We start from the raw sequence: 19,838 nt of genomic DNA, 5'->3' as shown, positions 1-19,838 counted from the left end.
GAGCATTCTTCCCACTGACCATCACACTAATGTACCATGAACTGAAGATATAGTAAATATTAGCAGGGGATCTCAGAGACTGGAGAGTTATTTCAAGGGTTCCTCCATGTTAAAGTGGTCGAGTAAGGCTGTTCTAGGGTGTACAGACACCTGAACAGGCCTTAAAGTGTTACTAAACCCAGGACCGTGCATTTACTATATCTGGTCTCCCACAGTACACAGAACATGGAAATGCAATAGTTATAGTAAATATAAACTTCTAAATACCTTTTCTTATCAGCAATTAGATCAGTATTGTGACTTCTATCAGTGTCTGGTTAAAGCTTGTAGGAGGAGTTTTTATTCTCCTCTGACTGTCCTATGAGGCTGCAGGACCCCCGATCCTCTGGACAATGCTGATTGGCCCTGTGCTGATCACATGCACTTCCCCAAGGAAAAAAAACTCTCTAGCAATACACATCAAACTGAGCATGTGCAGAGTGCCCTCAAGGCTCTGTTCTATCAGGAGATTATATATGAGGGTGGGGGTAGACGTGAAGTAAATATAGCTCCATGGAGGCACCGTCCCTAGTAAGTACGAAATTCAAATTTAAAAGGAAGTAGGGTGGGACTTTACATGTGTCTCAGTGGTGTTAAGCAATGATTTATAACACAATTTAAAAAATATATAGAAACACTTTATTTGCCATCCATGGATGAAAATTTATAAAACATATTACAGTCTGAAGAAGAATACAGTTTACTGTTTCTTTTAGTCCAGGATGTGCAGGTCCTGGTGTAAGATGTCAGAGATATGGCCTACGTGTTTCGCGGGAACCCCTGCTTCGTCAGGGCCTTTATAGCAGCACTGACAGCATATAAATGTTAGAAATGTTCCAAAGACACAGAAATACAGAATTAGCTACATTATAAAATAATATTAGGTAAAATATTGATATTACATATGCAACATATGAGTAAATTTATGTACAACCACTACATCGTTGTGGGGCATTCATAGTTGCCTAATAATAAGATCCAAGTACATCCTCCGATCTGCCCTGATTCTCCTCCAGCAGTACCTGTAGGTTATCCCCACGGGCACAGTTTGAAGGTAAACTATAGATGAATATATCTAGATTAATAGTTTTAACATCTACATCTATAACCAGATTATCTATTTCTTTCCCCCTCTCCCTTTTTGGATTATTCTTGTGTTTGTGAGACACCGCTGCACATGAAAAAGTATAATTTGTAACTGCACTAATGTCAAATTTCTATGATGATGTACTTGCATCTTATTATTAGGTAACTATGAATGCCCCCAACGATGTAGGGGTTGTACAGAAATGTACTCATACGTTGCATATGTAATATCAATATTTTACCTAATATTATTTTATAATGTAGCTAATTCTGTATTTCTGTGTCTTCAGGACATTTCTAGCATTTATATGCTGTCTGTGCTGTTATAAGAGCCCTGACGAAACGGGGTTTCCCGCAAAACACGTAGGCCATATCTCTGACATCTTATACCAGGACCTGTACATCCTGGACTAAAAGAAACAGTAAACTGTATTCTTCTTCAGACTGTAATACGTTTTATAAATTTCCATCCATGGATGGCAAATAAAGTTTTTCTATATATTTTTAAAATTGTGTTATAAATCATTACTTAACTCCACTGAGGCACATGTAAAGTCCCACTCTACTTCCTTTTGAATTTGAATTTCTATCAGGAGATGGTTTGGGGACTGTAGAAGAAGGGGAGGATCAGAGAAGACAGGATCAAACAGCCTTTTTACATAATGCACAGGAATAACCCCTTCACAGATTCCACAGTGGGTATAACAAGCATGTTTTACTGCATATACAGACTGATTTTACTGTTGTGGGTTTAGTAACACTTTAAAGAACTTAAAGCGGGATTCCAGCCAGGAAATTTTTTTTTTAAAAGTCAGCAGCTACAAACACTGTAGCTGCTGACTTTAAATAAGTACTCTTACCTGTCCTGGGTGCCCGCGATGTCGGACGCCCAAGGCCAACCCGTCCCTCGGCTCTCGGGTCCCGGCACCGCCATCCTAACTAAGGGAAACAGGCAGTGGAGCCTTGCAGCTTCACTGCCAGTTTCCTACTGCGCGCACGTGAGCGGTGCTCTGTGAATGGCCCCGTGGTTTTCTGGGAACACACACAGTTCCCAGAAGGCAACGGGGCCGCTCACCAAGGAGCAGAACACGCCGCGGAATAGAAAGAGGCAGATTAGGAAGACTGCCTAGCATCAAGGGTTTAGGTAAGTTTAAAACATTTTTTTTTTTTAAATGTTTTTTTTTTTATTTTTTTTAACGATTTTTCATGCTTTTTTTATTTTAGGGTGGCCCTCCACTTTAATCACTTACCAAAAAAATCAGTCCCTTTTTCCCCTAAAGCCAGGCCTTGAATGGCAGACAGGCCTGAGGGCATGATCTGATTCTGACAGCAAATTATGCAGGCGAAGAAACTCACAGGTAGAAACAAATACAGTATTTGTTACTAGTTAATAAAATCTTTAGTTGTCTATAGAAATGTGTCATTTAATACCACTTAAACTACAAGTTCATCTACTAAAGTTTTACCAGTTGCTATGTCAAGTGAAATAGGACCATGTTCAATCCATCAAGTTCAGTTTTCAGCCCATTGTTGTCTTAAGAAAAAAGGTACAAAGCCTCATCTGAGCAGCGAGTGTTTAAAAATACATGTAAAATGCTCTCTATATATTGTTTTCTACAAGCTTTGTTTAGCAGCATGTCCTAGATTTCTGAAAGGTTCTGAGCTTTTAGCACTTCTTCCAATGCATGCTCCTTTTTGTAAATGTAGGTCAATTTGTTTGTCGTATTTTGAGAACAATTCATTTCAAGCCTCTGTCCTTTCTGGGAAATACACAAAGACATTATGACCTTGGTAAAATAAAGACAACATTGCAATAAATATGAGATAAATGCAGCCATTAATAGCTCTAAAGAAGTTAAAAAAGAAGTTGTCTTATATAGGCATACAGTTATCTTTGTTTTGTTTTTCCTTTTTAGCGTGTTTTGCTAAACAATCTGTTAAAGGCTCATTTAGGCCGGCCATACATGGTGCAAATTTCTTTGAAATTCGCATAATTCCCCCATGAAAACGGATAGTGCTGACGGGGGAATCCCTCTTGTTGAGTTCCTGACAGCTCCCGGTGGTGGTGGGTGGGGGGGGGGGCGTCCTCACCTGGAGAAGACAATGATTATCCAGACATCTCAAGTCTCCCGCGAGGTGCGGGAGTCTCCCGCATTTCGGCTACGGCTCCCGGACACCCGCATGTGCCCTACAACATCCCGGCTGTCAGCCCAGGACAAGAAATCCTGCGGGAACCCAGGGCCGGTACAAGGGCTGGGCAAAGTGTTGCCATGCAGGAGAGGGGCGCAAACTTGGATAAGTTCCACACAGTGAGTGTAAAAAACGCACAGCGCCCTGGCTCAGTCTTCTTACTACAGCGTTCACATGATACAGCATATTTCCCCGAACTCCCGCCCCTTTCAGCGACAGCCTCAGGTGGAGGGAGTGTGTGGAGAGAACCGTAGACTTTAACTGGCCAAGGGTTCCATCCATCAACTACACTGGCCCCGCCCCCTGCACCTCGGCTTTCTGTGTGGAGAAGAATGGCTGGCAGAAGTAAAGCAGCCCCCCCCCCCCAAATGATGGGGGAGGGCGTCTAGAGTCCTGAACTCTATCTACCATTGCGTTATCCCAGGTACACTTCTTCTATCAACACAGCCATACATGATACTACCAGACAGTGAGCCACCACAGTTGGTGTATGTTGTTACTTTCCCACTGCAAAGTAAATATGTTGAGCTGTGTTGATTTGCATTATAATGCTGTACCCAAACAAAATTGACGTCCTTCTTTTCCCACAAATAGAACTTTCTTTTGGTGGTATTTGATCATCTCTGCGTTTCTTATTTTTTGTGCTATAAACAAAAAAAGAGCGACAATTTTGAAAAAAACACAATGGGGGTTATTTACGAAAGGCAAATCCACTTTGCACTACAAGTGCAAACTACAAGTGCAAAGTGCACTTGAAATTGCACTGAAAGTGTACTTGGAAGTAAAGTCGCTGTAGATTTGAGGGCGACATGCAAGGAAAATAAAAAACAGCATTTTAGCTTGCACATGATTGGATGATAAAATCAGCAGAGCTTCTCCTCATTTCAGATCTACCTCTCAGATTTACAGCGACTGCACTTCCAAGTGCGCTTTCAGAGCAATTTCAAGTGCACTTTGCACTTGTAGTGCAAAGAGGATTTGCTTTTCGTAATTAACCCCCAATGTTTTGTACTTTTTGCTATAATAAATATCTCCATTTTTTTTTTTTTTTAAAAGCTAATTTTTTTCTCAGTTTAGGCCGATATGTGTTCTTTACTTTTTGCTAAAATAAATATCCCCAAAAAATAATTAAAAAACATTTTTTTTTCCTCAGTTTAAGCCGATACGTATTCTTCTACATATTTTTGGTAATAAAAATTGCAATAATCGTACATTGATTGGTTTGCGCAAAAGTTATAGCGTCTACAAAATAGGGGATAGATTTATAGCATTTTTATTATTATTTTTTTTTTTTTACTAGTAATGGCGACGATCTGTGATTTTCATCATGACTGCGACATTACGACGGACACATTGGACAATTTTGACACATTTTTGGGACCATTGTCATTTATAAAGCGATCCGTGTTAAAAAACTGCATTGATTACTTTAAAAATGTCACTGGCAGGGAAAGGGTTAACACTTGGGGGCGATCAAGGGGTTAACTGTGTTCCCTAGTGTGTGTTCTAACTGAAGGGGGGATGGGACTTGCTAGGGAAAGAGATAGATCAGTGTTCATACTTTGTATGAACACACGATCTGTCTCTTCTTCCCTCAGAGAACCGGGATTGCTGTGTTTACACACAGCGATCCCGGTTCTCACCGTGTCATGAGCGATCGCGGGAGCTCGGCGGTCATCGAGACCGCCGGGCACTCTCATCGGCTCCGAGCGCGCCCCTAGTGGCCAAAAAGGAAGCTACATAACATAACGGCGATTCGCACAGCTGAGCCATGTTGCCTCAGTACAACTGCAGCGGCTGGTCGGCAAGTATTATTTTATTATGGCATTATATTATTAATTATCTTTAAAGTATTTGGTATAAAAAAATCACAATAAGCGTATATTGATTGGTTTGCGCAAAAGTTATAGCATCTAAAAAAATAGGGGATAGTTTTATGGCATTTTTAATATTAATTTTTTTTTATTAGTAATGGCGGTGATCTGGGATTTTTATCGGGACTGCGACATTATGGCGGACACGACGGACACTTTAGACACATTTTTGGGACCATTGGCATTTTTACAACGATCAGTGCTATAAAAATGCATTCATTAGTGTAAAAATTTCACTGGCAGTGAAGGCGTTAACTCTGTATGAACAGACGATCTGTTTGTTCTCCCCTCAGAGAACCGGAAATGATGGGGGTTATTTACGAAAGGCAAATCCCCTTTGCACTACAAATGCAAACTACAAGTGCACTTGAAATTGCACTGAAAGTGCACTTGGGAGTGCAGTCGCTGTAAATCTAATGGGTAGATCTGAAATGAGTGGAAGCTCTGCTGATTTTATTATCCAATCATGTACAAGCTAAAATGCTGTTTTTTATTTTCCTTGCATGTCCCCCTCGGATCTACAGCAACTGCACTTCCAGGTGCACTTTCAGTGCAATTTCAAGTGCACTTTGCACTTGTAGTTTGCACTTGTAGTGCAAAGTGGATTTGCCTTTCGTAAATAACCCCCTACGTGTTTACACACACAGATCCCGGTTCTCGGTGTGCCCCAAGCGATCACGGGAGCATCGGCGCATCGGCGCACCCTAATGACCGAATATGTTACCAACGTAACATGACAGCGATTTGCGCAGCTGAGCCATGTTGCCGCAGTACAACTGCGATGGCTGGTCGGCAAGCGGTTAAAGTAAAAGTGCCCTATTGCAAAATATGGCCTGGTCATGAAGGGGGTTAAAATATTCCAGAGCTGAGGTAGATAAATAACTGGGCACGTGCACATTGACTAAACAGCTAGACCTCTTAAAGCGGTATTAAACCCAAAACTAAAAATGTAATATATTGCAGCTTACCAACCATTAGATGTGTTGGCTGCATCAGTTTTCGTTTCTTTGACTTTTTGCCTCTATTTTTATCTGGTTATCTGGCCAGTACTAATACCTCCTGTATTAAGTGAAACACAACTCTGGAGAAATGGTCATATGAGGCACAGTAGACAGCAGCATTGTCAGTCTGGGGGGTGAGGTAGTGTTAAACGTATCAGCAGATTTAGAACCACTAACAAATTGAAGCCAAACTCCAGCTCACACTTTATAATCAGTTACAGCAAACATTTTTTTCCTTTTGGGATAAGGTTTTGCATGAATAAATAAAAGCTGATCATTGTAATCACCCCTGCCAGCATTAAGTGGTTTGTCTCATCTATGTAAACTGATACATTCTGCTGGAGAGTTTGTGCTGTGAAAAACAACAGACTTGCTGGCTGGATCACTAAATGAAAATAGAAGAAAGAAAGCCTAAAAAAAAGAAAAAAAAAAAAAATTCAGCCATCGCATCTAAGCATTGGTAAGCTCCAATATAATAAATGTTTGCTTTTGGGTTTAATACTGCTTTAACTACTGATATCATATCCAAGATGGTGGCTCCCAGAAGCCAAAATAATCACAATAATTCCTTTGCCTAATTCCTTTGCCTAAAGTGTTTTTCTGTTCATAATTTTACAATTTTAGTTGATAAGGATAATCAAAAACAAGCAATTCTAAGTATTATCTCTATTGCAATGAATTAAAGTATTTGTTGCTTTTAGTTGTGCATTCTGACAAAGAAATCTGGGATTGAGATATAACCACAGTGTCACCTTAGTAATATATTTGGAAACAGACTGACATTTGTTGGCAACTAAACAACAGCAACATATGTACTTGCATGTAGAGAGCGCAGACCTTCACCACATGGCAAAGTACTGCCAAGCCAAGTGTTGTGGAAGGGCAAATTACAGAATACAACAGTACTTTTAACAGTCAAGAGAACAGCAGACTGTGTTTGGGTTAAAGTGTAATTAAACCCAGACTAATAAAAAAGACTATAAAAAAAAACCTCCCTGCTATATTATATGCTATATACTCATGCTATGCTATATACATAGTTTCCAACATTGTAAAAAAATGTTTAGGGACACTTTTTTGGCTGTAGGCGGAGTCTTGTTATAATCAGGGGGCGGGCATGCGTTTGTGGGCGTGGCATGGGAACAAGTAAAAATTCAGCGAAGCGCGCCGCGGTAAAAAATGAGCGTGCTTTACACAAAATAGTGGGAGTGTCTTAAATGGGCGTGGCTCAAAGGGGGTGTGGTTAGTGTCTGAGATGAATGAGGGATGGAGAGGGAAAGGGGGGGAGAGGGAGAGAGGGACAGCAGGCCCAGATCCTACACAAAAATGGAAATATGTGTATTCTAAAAAGTTTAACAATCAGCAGATAAAGATACTCCAAACACCTGTGTTAGCACTTCAATCATCCCGGCACCATGGTTGTTATGGTGTCAGGATGATTAAAGTGCATTATTTTTATTATTACATTGTAATATAAAATGAAATCATTCAACTCACCATAATGTTGAATCAGTGGGATCCCTGAGCGTGTCACCTGCCACGTCGCCTGCTACCAGCCATCCGTCCTTGTATCAGGTGTCCCAACAGAGTCCGTCCTTGCATCAGGTGCCCCCAGCAGAGCCCGTCCTTGCATTAGGTGCCCCCAGCGGAGCCCCCCTTACATCAGATGTCCCCAGCGGAGCCCCCCTTACATCAGATGTCCCCAGCGGAGCCCCCCCTTACATCAGATGTCCCCAGCGGAGCCCCCTTACATCAGGTGTCCCCAGCGGAGCCCCCCCTTACATCAGGTGTCCCCAGCGGAGCCTTTCTCACATCTGAGTCCCCATCAGCAGAGTCCTTTTTACATCTGTGTCCCCATCAGTCCTCCTTACATCTGGTGCCCCCGTGACATCCAGACTATATGGTCCCTCTCCCTGTGACACCCAGACTATACGGCCCCCCCGTGACATCCAGACCGCCCCCCCGTGACACCCAGACAAGTGCCCCCCTGTGACATCCAGACAAGCGCCCCCCTGTGACATCCAGACCGCCCCCCTGTGACATCCAGACCGCCCCCCCCTGTGACATCCAGACCAGCCCCCCCTGTGACATTCAGGCCAGCCCCCCTGTGACATCCAGACCGCCCCCCCATGACATCCAGACCAGCCCCCCCAGTTACATTCAGGCCAGCCTCCCCTGTGGCATCCAGACCAGCCACTCCCCCTGTGACATCCAGACCAGCCCCCCCTGTGACATTCAGGCCAGCCCCCCCGTGACATCCAGACCAGCCCCCCTGTGACATCCATCGAGTGGAGCCGCAGTCTATGAGGAGAAGCCAGCACATTATGCCCCCCAGCACACGTCCAGACAGGAACTCCAGGAGCGGCCGGTGGATAGTGTGCGCTCCATACTGTGCAGGCGCCGATAGACACCGGCGCCGTGTGTTCATTGGAGAGGGGAGGGGCCGATCTGTGCAGCTAAAGAAGCCGATTCATTGGCTGCACAGATCGAGCCCCCTTCCTCTTTTCACTGAACACAAGGGGGAAGATCTAGCGGCAGCGCCGGTGGCCATTTTGCTGGAGCCAGCTGCTAGAGAATTAAAAAACAAACATTCCCGATTTTCCCGAAAATCCCGATTCGGGACAGCCTCCGATCGGGACGAGGGTCCCAAAATCGGGATTGTCCCAGGAAAATCGGGACTGTTGGCAACTATGTATATACATGCTATATACTGTATTCACAAAAGCACTAATGCATTTCTTTTGTGTAGAGTAAAATATACCCGGTTGATCCTGCCTTCTGCTGTCCCTCCCTTTTATTCTGTGTTCCCAATGCAGCCTGAGATTGTGTAGACCAGCTGGTGTCCTCTACAGAGCATGCTCAATTTCACTTCCCTTCTAAGCTCTTCATTTCCTCCTTTTTCTTATCTGTACAGTCCACATGACTAACGAGTCATACATGTGGGCGTATACACAGTGGTAAATGACACATCCCTCCCTCCCTCCTCCTCTATGTCCTCCTATTGCTAAACACTATGGAGGCGGGATATATTATGTTGATTGATTACATTCCTAAAGCAACTCACAAAAATGCTTAGTCTTAATATAAATATAATATACAGTATCTCACAAAAGTAAGTACACCCCTCACATTTTTGTAAATATTTTATTATATCTTTTCATGTGACAACACTGAAGAAATGACACTTTGCTACAATGTAAAGTAGTGAGTGTACAGCTTGTATAACAGTGTAAATTTGCTGTCCCCTCAAAATAACTCAACACACAGCCATTAATCTCTAAACCGCTGGCAACAAAAGTGAGTACACCCCTAAGTGAAAATGTCCAAATTGGGCCCAAAGTGTCAATATTTTCTGTGGCCACCATGAGGTGATCAAATACCACCAAAAGAAAGCTCTATTTGTGGTGAAAAAATGATAAAAATTTCATTTGGGTACAGTGTTGTATGACCGCGCAATTGTCATTCAAAGTGCGTCAGCGCCGAAAGCTGAAAATTGGTCTGGATAGGAGGGGGGTTTAAGTGCCCTGTAAGCAAGTGGTTAATTTTCAGGGATTTCCTCTCACTTCCTGTTTGGCTATGGGACAGGAAGTGAAGGAAAATCTCTGCAATGGGACACAGATGGCGAAAAAAAATTCTAATATTGGTTATTACCCTCCCTTACTCTATCCAAAATGAAAAAAAAAAAAAAAACGTATTTGCTTTTTTTACTTTAAGAACGTGATAATAACAGCGTCAGAAGCTTCTATCAGTTCACATTATCATGTGACCAAACTCCAATTCCTTTTCTTGTGAAGAAAATTTAGGGAATGTAACATCCCACATGTACTACACCCATATGCCAGCTGAGTCAAAAATTGTGCTGCTTTCCAATGCTCCAGGGATGCAACAAAGGATGGAAGATGTATCAATGACTGCTGTTCTCCGCAAGATATCTCTCCCTTCTATGCACTCTATAGTCTCATTGCATAAAGAATACATACTTCAAAGCCAGCTTTGATTCTTCCAAACCCTGATGCAATCTGGTAGCAGAGTGATTCAGTTCAGTAATATGTTCAAGCTAAAAAGAGACCCGTCTCCTTACAAGCCAAATCATAGTCAGATTTGTAATCCAAATAATTTTCAAGCTGCATTTTCTTGATTTGCTTCACCTACCATCTGTCAGGCATCTCAGCCATCCAAATACGGGCTGAATAAAATGTCGGAGCCTGCAATGCAAAAACAAAAAAAAAAAAATGATGCCATATGCAGCTCATTAAACGGGAAGAACTAGAAAACACAAGGGCTGATACAAAATATTTGATATATTCCCGTGAATGTACATATTTCTCATTTCCACACTTGTATTTATAGCTTTTCAAATATCAGATACATTAAACATGGTACATTTTTCTAATAAGTCTGTTTTCAAGTGTTATGTCACATCTATATCATGTGCAGGTTCCGATATTCCTGTGTTTGGATTCAACAAATTGACAATCTTTATTCTTATTAAAGTGACTGTCAGGACAAAATAAAAAAATAACATATTCAGTACATCTCAGCAATACTGTTGGCGTTATATAAATCTTGTATTATAATAAAAATAATAATACATGTCCCTTAACCCACGTTTTCTTACCCTTAAAGACCCTGCTCTGTCAGAATTGCACTCAACTCCTAAGTTCCTTTGTGGAGTGACATCCCACTGCTTTTTTGTTGACCAAGTACTGTCAGTCCTGCCAATTTCCTTTTACTAATCTACTCAGATCCACCTACTCTTCCCATCTTTACAACATTGACACTACTTAACCACTTCAGCCCCGGAAGAATTTACCCCCTTCCTGACCAGAGCACTTTTTGCGTTTCGGCACTGCGTCGCTTTAACTGACAATTGCGCGGTCGTGCAACGTGGCTCCCAAACAAAATTGATGTCCTTTTTTTACCACCAATAGAGCTTTCTTTTGGTGGTATTTGATCACCTCTGTGTTTTTTATTTTTTGCGTTATAAACAAAAAAAAGCGACAATTTTGAAAAAAAAAGCATTATTTTTTACTTTTTGCTAAAATAAATATCCCCAAAAAATAATTAAAAAAACATTTTTTTTCCTCAGTTTAAGCCGATACGTATTCTTCTACATATTTTTGGTTAAAAAAATTGCAATAAGCGATTATTGATTGGTTTGCGCAAAAGTTATAGCGTTTACAATATAGGGGATAGTTTTATGGCATTTTTATTAATTTTTTTTTTTTTCACTAGTAATGACGGCGATCAGCGATTTTTATTGTGACTGCGACATTATGGCGGACCTAGCAGACATTTTTGACACATTTTTGGGACCATTGTCATTTATACAGCAATCAGTGCTATAAAAATGCACTGATTCCTGTGTAAATGACACTGGCAGTGAAGGGGTTAACCACTAGGGGGGGGGAGGGGTTAAGTCAGTACTAGGGAGTGTTTTCTAACTGTAGGGGGGATGGGCTAGCTGTGACACGTCACTGCTCTCTGCTTCCGATGACAGGGAGCAGAGATCAGTGACACTGTCACTAGGCAGAACGGGGAGATTCTTGTTTACATCAGCATCTCCTCGTTCGTCCTCTCCGTGAGGCGATCACGGGTATGTCCGCGGGACCCGCGACCTGACTCACGGAGCTCCCGGCCAGCGCGCGTGCAATGGCACAGCCGGAAATTTAAATGGGACTTACAGGTACGCCCATTTGCCCAGCCGTGCCATTCTGCCGACGTACATCGACGTGCGCCGGTCAGGAAGTGGTTAAAGTGGTTTAAACCCTAGAAAAAAAAAAAAAAAATCTGCAAGACAAAGGCATAATGAGCTAGTATGCATAGCATACTAGCTCATTATGAATTACTTACCTGAGATTGAAGCCCTTGCAGCCATCCTCGTACCCCGCTCCGGTGGCCAACATCGCTCCCGGAGTTACTTCTGGGTATCGCAGAATCCGCCACTGTGATTGGCCAGAGCCCCGATGATGTCACTCCCGCTCATGCACGCGGGAGCCGCCAGTAACGTCACAGTCTAACTGAAGCAACAGCACGTACATGCCATTGCTTCAGTGCTCATGTGCCGATGACGTCAGCACATGCAAATACATGGGATATCTCTTAAACTGTGCAGGTTTAGGAGATATCCAGTGTAGCTACAGGTAAGCCTAATTATAGGCTTACCTGTAGCAAAAAGTGGTTGTAAAGGGCTTACAACCACTTTAAGCCGACCATACATGGATAGAAATTCAGCAGGTTCAGAAGTCACCGTCTGACTTTTGATCCATATATGGGCAGGCTGTTGCATACAAGTTGGTCTATCGATTTACTTGTGTACAACCAGCCTGTTGCAAAAAATTTCTCTTGATCAACGCCGCCCGCTATAGTCATCGTGATCAGTGTATTCTGATGACAGGGAAGTCTCCTTGCTGTCAGAATACAAAGGCTCAGCGGGAGGATTCCGCTATCCACATCGAGTGTGTAAATGGGGGAATTGAGTCATTTTCTCTTTCTTCAACTCGCTAGTTGAAGGAAACAATATGAATCGTGAATGGCCTGCCTTATTCTGTTGTTCAAAATAAGAACTAGGAGAGCTAATTTGATGCCTTGAGCAGGGCCGGATTAACATAGGGGCTGATGGAGCTGCAGCTCCAGGCCCCTGCCTTAAAATCGTCCCTCACAGCCAGCAGTATAAGCCTGATTTCTCATGTCCATAAACTTCTCTGGGACAGGAGAAGCTGTGTGTAAATGTAGGGGTGTCTGGCTGCATCTGTGTTGGCTCACTGTGGTTATTACAGTGTCACAGTGCACAGTTCCCCCCCTACACAAATGGCTCTGCCTTCCCCCTCCCCTCCCCTCCCCTCTCTCCGTGTGCAGTGAAGGAGCCGTGTGGGCTGGGAAACAGAGCAACTGCAGCCGGCAGATAGAAGGTGAACACATATCTGAGTGATAAACTTCTGACCATCCAAGTGTGAGCTCAGTGACTGGACTCTTATCTCCCTTCTCTCCCCCTCTTTTACCTTTATCTTCAGCAATGGCTCTTATAACTGCAGTCAATATGTAGACTCGGCTCCTTGTGCTTTTAGGTGGGTTCACACTGCTTTGCTGTGTTTTGGCCCATTGCTGGTGTATCCACAGTTTTCTTGCGTTTTACCCACAGTCCTATTGATTTCTAAACTGCAGATACACAAGCAGTGCGCCCAAACTGCAGCAAACCAGTGTGAGCCCAAAGGCTTGTACACACCCCCCTCTATAGAACTTGGTCTGATCAATACTCCTGGCATTCATTTTACACACAACTATACCATCCCAGATCAGGAGGGGTGGGGGCTCCAGGGATTTGTTTGACTATGCAGGCCCTGTCCCTTCTACCCATCCTGGAAGAGTCCTGGAGGGAGTGGCAGGCTGCTGGTGGCAAGTGACATGCTGTATCTGGTGACAGGTTATCAGTGGCAAGTGGCACACTGTATCTGGTGGCAGGCTGCTGGTGGCAAGTGGCACACTATCTGATGGAAGGCTGCTGGTGGTAAGTGACACACTGTATCTGGTGGTAGGCTGTGGTTGGCAAGTGGCACACTGTATCTGCTGGCAGGCTGCTGGTGGCAAGTGGCACACTATCTGATGGAAGGCTGCTGGTGGTAAGTGACACACTGTATCTGGTGGTAGGCTGTGGTTGGCAAGTGGCACACTGTATCTGGTGGCAGGCTGCTGGTGGCAAGTGGCACACTGTATCTGGTGGCAGGCTGCTGGTGGCAAGTGGCACACTATCTGATGGAAGGCTGCTGGTGGTAAGTGACACACTGTATCTGGTGGTAGGCTGTGGTTGGCAAGTGGCACACTGTATCTGGTGGCAGGCTGCTGGTTTCAAGTGGCACACTATCTGGTGGCAAGTGGCACACTGTATCTGGTGGTAGGCTGTGGTTGGCAAGTGGCACACTGTATCTGGTGGCAGGCTGCTGGTGGCAAGTGGCACACTGTATCTGGTGGTAGGTTGTGGTTGGCAAGTGGCACACTGTATCTGGTGGCAGGCTGCTGGTGGCAAGTGGCATACTGTATCTGGTGGCAAGCTGCTGGTGGCAAGTGGCACACTATCTGGTGGAAGGCTGCTGGTGGTAAGTGACACACAGTATCTGGTGGTAGGCTATGGTTGGCAAGTGGCACACTGTATCTGGTGGCAGGCTGCTGGTGGCAAGTGGCACACTGTATCTGGTGGCAGGCTGCTGGTGGCAAGTGGCACGCTATCTGATGGAAGGCTGCTGGTGGTAAGTGACACACTGTATCTGGTGGTAGGCTGTGGTTGGCAAGTGGCACACTGTATCTGGTGGCAGGCTGCTGGTTTCAAGTGGCACACTATCTGGTGGCAAGTGGCACACTGTATCTGGTGGTAGGCTGTGGTTGGCAAGTGGCACACTGTATCTGGTGGCAGGCTGCTGGTGGCAAGTGGCATACTGTATCTGGTGGCAGGCTGCTGGTGGCAAGTGGCACACTATCTGGTGGAAGGCTGCTGGTGGTAAGTGACACACAGTATCTGGTGGTAGGCTATGGTTGGCAAGTGGCACACTGTATCTGGTGGCAGGCTGCTGGTGGCAAGTTGCACACTATCTGGTGGCAAGTGGCAGACTGTATCTGGGGTCAGGCTGCTGGTGGCAAGTGACACGCTGTATCTGGTGACAGGCTGTCAGTGGCAAGTGGCACACTGTATCTGGTGGCAGGCTGCTAGTGGCAAGTGGCACACTGTATCTGGTGGCAGGCTGCTGGTGGAAAGTGGCACACTATCTGGTGGAAGGCTGCTGGTGGTAAGTGACACACTGTATCTGGTGGTAGGCTGTGGTTGGCAAGTGGCACACTGTATCTGGTGGCAGGCTGCTGGTGGCAAGTGGCACACTATCTGGTGGCAAGTGGCACACTGTATCTTGTGGCAGGCTGCTGGTGGCAAGTGGCACACTGTATCTGGTGGCAGGCTGCTGGTGGCAAGTGGCACACTATCTGGTGGAAGACTGGTGGTTGTAAGTGACACACTGTATCTGTTGGTAGGCTGTGGTTGGCAAGTGGCACACTGTATCTGGTTGCAGGCTGCTGGTTTCAAGTGGCACACTATCTGGTGGCAAGTGGCACACTGTATCTGGTGGTAGGCTGTGGTTGGCAAGTGGCACACTGTATCTGGTGGCAGGCTGCTGGTGGCAAGTGGCATACTGTATCTGGTGGCAGGCTGCTGGTTGCAAGTGGCACACTATCTGGTGGAAGGCTGCTGGTGGTAAGTGACACACTGTATCTGGTGGTAGGCTGTGGTTGGCAAGTGGCACACTGTATCTGGTGGCAGGCTGCTGGTGGCAAGTGGCACACTATCTGGTGGCAAGTGGCACACTGTATCTGGGGTCAGGCTGCTGGTGGCAAGTGGCACACTATCTGGTGGCAAGTGGCACACTGTATCTGGGGTCAGGCTGCTGGTGGCAAGTGACACGCTGTATCTGGTGGTAGGCTGTGGTTGGCAAGTGGCACACTGTATCTGGTGGCAGGCTGCTGGTTTCAAGTGGCACACTATCTGGTGGCAAGTGGCACACTGTATCTGGTGGTAGGCTGTGGTTGGCAAGTGGCACACTGTATCTGGTGGCAGGCTGCTGGTGGCAAGTGGCACACTATCTGGTGGCAAGTGGCACACTGTATCTGGGGTCAGGCTGCTGGTGGCAAGTGGCACACTATCTGGTGGCAAGTGGCACACTGTATCTGGGGTCAGGCTGCTGGTGGCAAGTGACACGCTGTATCTGGTGACAGGCTGTCAGTGGCAAGTGGCACACTGTATCTGGTGGCAGGCTGCTAGTGGCAAGTGGCACACTGTATCTGGTGGCAGGCTGCTGGTGGCAAGTGGCACACTATCTGGTGGAAGGCTGCTGGTGGTAAGTGACACACTGTATCTGGTGGTAGGCTGTGGTTGGCAAGTGGCACACTGTATCTGGTGGCAGGCTGCTGGTGGCAAGTGGCACACTGTATCTCGTGGCAGGCTGCTGGTGGCAAGTGGCACACTGTATCTGGTGGCAGGCTGCTGGTGGCAAGTGGCACACTATCTGGTGGAAGGCTGCTGGTGGTAAGTGACACACTGTATCTGGTGGTAGGCTGTGGTTGGCAAGTGGCACACTGTATCTGGTGGCAGGCTGCTGGAGGCAAGTGGCACACTGTATCTGGTGGCAGGCTGTGGTTGGCAAGTGGCACAATGTATCTGGTGGCAGGCTGCTGGTGGCAAGTGGCACACTGTATCTGGTGGCAGGCTGCTGGTGGCAAGTGGCACACTGTATCTGATGGCAGGCTGCTGGTGGCAAGTGGCACACTATCTGGTGGAAGGCTACTGGTGGTAAGTGACACACTGTATCTGGTGGTAGGCTGTGGTTGGTAAGTGGCACAATGTATCTGATGGAAGGCTGCTGGTGGCAAGTGGCACACTGTATCTGGTGGCAGGGAGCTGGTGGCAAGTGGCACACTGTATCTGGTGGCAAGTGGCACAATGTATCTGGTGGCAGGCTGCTGGTGGCAAGTGGCACACTGTATCTGGTGGCAAGTGGCACAATGTATCTGGTGACAGGCTGCTGGTGGCAAGTGACACACTGTATCTGGTGGCAGGCTGCTGGTGGCAAGTGGCACAATGTATCTGGTGGCAAGTGGCACACTGTATCTAGTGGCAGGCTGCTGGTGGCAAGTGGCACACTGTATCTGGTGACAGGCTGTCGGTAGCAAGTGGCACACTGTATCTGGTGACAGGCTGTGGTTGGCAAGTGGCGCACTGTATCTGGTGAAAGGCTGCTGTTGGCAAGTGGCACACTGTATCTGGTGGCATGCTGCTGGTGGCAAGTGGCCCACTGTATCTGGTGGCAGGCTGCTGGTGGCAATTGGCACATTGTATCTGGTGGCAGGCTGCTGGTGGCAAGTGGCACACTGTATCTGTGGCAGGCTGTGGGTAGCAAGTGCCACACTGTATCTGGTTGCAAGTGGCACACTGTATCTGGTGGCAAGTGGCACACTGTATCTGGTGGCAGGCTGCTGGTGGCAAGTGACATGCTGCATCTAGCGGCAGGCAACTGTGGAAAGTGATACGCTACATCTGGTGGCAGGCTATGGGTGGCAAGTGACAAGCTGCATCTGGTGGCAAGTGACAAGCTCAGGTCCCACTGATTCTGCATCATGGTGAGTTGAACTATTTCACTATATATTACAATGTAGTAACTGAAATAATGGAATTTGATCATCCTGACACCATATCAAGCATGGTGTCAGGATGATTGATTTTATGTACTAACACCAGCCATTTGCCTGACAAATCACCTCCACCGCCAATTTCCCCGCCAACCCTGAGACTACATCCCCCACCCTCATCTTTTTTTGGGAAGAGGGGGTTGTCTCTGAATGACAGTTTGGAAATGTGGTCTCCCTATGTTGCTGCTGGTGAGAGACCGCATAGCAGGTGGTATTGGTGGTGTTGCTGCTGCTCAGAGGCTGCACAGCTGATATTACTGGTGAGAGTTTATTTAATTTGTTTTAGCGAAAAATTGTTTGCATTTTCATTTTGTTTCCATAAAAAGGCCCACCAAAATCCTCAGCACCAGGCCCATGATGCTCTTAATCTGGCCCTGGCCTTGAGATAACACAAGAAGTGTGCAGAGGACACAAGACAGCTCTGAATTTCTGACATGACCAACGGGTATTTTTTTGCACTTATCGAACGTATAAAACTAAATACTTTCAGTGGTATATGTAACAGACCAAATTGTAGCAAATAAGATGCCATATGCAGCTCATTAAACGAGAAGAACAAATAAGTTGCAGGGAAGTTGAAAAACATGTAGAGAATTCAAGAAGTTGTGGAAAGAGATGGCTAGCAGACAGGTGGAACTCTTAACATAAAAGGAGATTTTTCAAGTAAGTTCTTTTCAGATTGCCAAGTTTAACTACTGTTTGTATTGTTATTACAATGCTGATGTTAAAAAATGAAAGCGTATGCTGTGACCGTAGATTTCCGTTAAAGCGGTAGTAAATCACTGGCTCTTTTTTTTTTCTTAAACCTGCAAGGCAATGCCATAATGTGCTGGTATGCATCACATGCTAGCACATTATGTGAAACTTACCTTAGAATAAAGCCCTCCAGCAGCGTACTGTCACTGCTGAAGGCGCTTCCATCTTTACCAGGTCTTTCTTCCGGGTTCGCGAACTCCGGCTGTGTGAGTGGCCAGGGCCAAAGATGACGTCACTTTCGTACATGCGCACAAGAGCTGCCATTTACAGCACAGGACTCTGAAGGAGCGGGTATGCCGTTCCTTCAGAACGCATGCACCAGTGACGTCACTGGCTGCATCTACAGTAAATATCTCCTAAACGGTGCACGTAGAGGAGATATTTACAGTACCTATACAGTGAGGGAATGAATTATTTGATCCCCTGCTGATTTTGTACGTTTTCCCACTGAAAAAGAAATGATCGGTCTATAATTTTAATGGTACGTTTATTTTAACAGTGAGAGACAGAATAACAACCAAAAAAAAAATGCAGAAAAACGCATTTCAAAAAAGAGCTACATTGGTTTGCATTTTTAATGAGTGAAATAAGTATTTGACCTCTTTGCAAAACATGACTTAGTACTTGGTGGCAAAACCCTTGTTGGCAATCACAGAGGTCAGACGTTTCTTATAGTTGGCCACCAGGTTTGCACACATCTCAGAAGGAATTTTGTTCCACTCCTCTTTGCCGATCCTCTCCAAGTCATTAAGGTTTTAAGGCTGACGTTTGGTAACTCAAACCTTCAGCTCCCTCCACATACTTTCTATGGGATTAAGGTTTGCAGACTGGCTAGGCCACTCCAAGACCTTCTTCTTGAGCCACTCCTTTGATGCCTTGGCCATTGTCATGCTGGAATACCCATCCATAACCCATTTTCAATGCCCTGGCTGAGGGAAGGAGGTTCTCACCCAAGATTTGAAAGTACATGGCCCTGTCCATGGTCCCTTTAATGCGGTGAATTTGTCCTATCCCCTTAACAGAAAAACACCCCACAAGTCCAACCTATGTGTGTGATATGTTCCCACCTCCATGTTTGACGGTGGTGATGGTGTTCTTGGGGTCATTGGCCACATTCCTCCAAACACGGTGAGTTGAGTTGATGTCAAAGAGCTTGATTTTGGTCTCATCTGACCACAACACTTTTATCCAGTTCTTCTCTGAATCATTTAGATGTTCATTAGCAAACTTCAGACGAGCCTGTACATGTGCTTTCTTGAGCAGGGGGACCTTGCGGGCACTGCAGAATTTCAGCCCTTCACAACATAGTGTGTTACCACATGTTTTCTTGGTGGCTATAGTCCCAGCTGCCTTGAGAACACTGACAATAATTTCCCTTGTAGTTCTGGGGACCATTCTCATGATCATTGAAACTCCACAAGGTGAGATCTTGCATGGAGCCCCAGACTAAAGGGAGATTGACAGTTATTTTGTGTTTCTTCCATTTGCGAATAATCGTATCAACTGTTGTCACCCTCTCACCAAGCTGCTTGGAGATGGCCTTGTAGCCAATTACAGCCTTGTGTAGGTCTACAATCTTGTCCCTGACATCCTTGGACAGCTCTTTGGTTTTGGCCATGGTGGAGAGATTAGAATCTGATTGATTGATTTCTTCTGTGGACAGGTGTCT

The sequence above is a fragment of the Aquarana catesbeiana genome, linkage group LG05, assembly GCF_042186555.1.
Source record: "Aquarana catesbeiana isolate 2022-GZ linkage group LG05, ASM4218655v1, whole genome shotgun sequence".
Classification (NCBI taxonomy): Eukaryota; Metazoa; Chordata; class Amphibia; order Anura; family Ranidae; genus Aquarana; species Aquarana catesbeiana.
The sequence above is the reverse complement of the archived record's forward strand: the minus strand, read 5'-3'. Positions refer to the sequence as shown.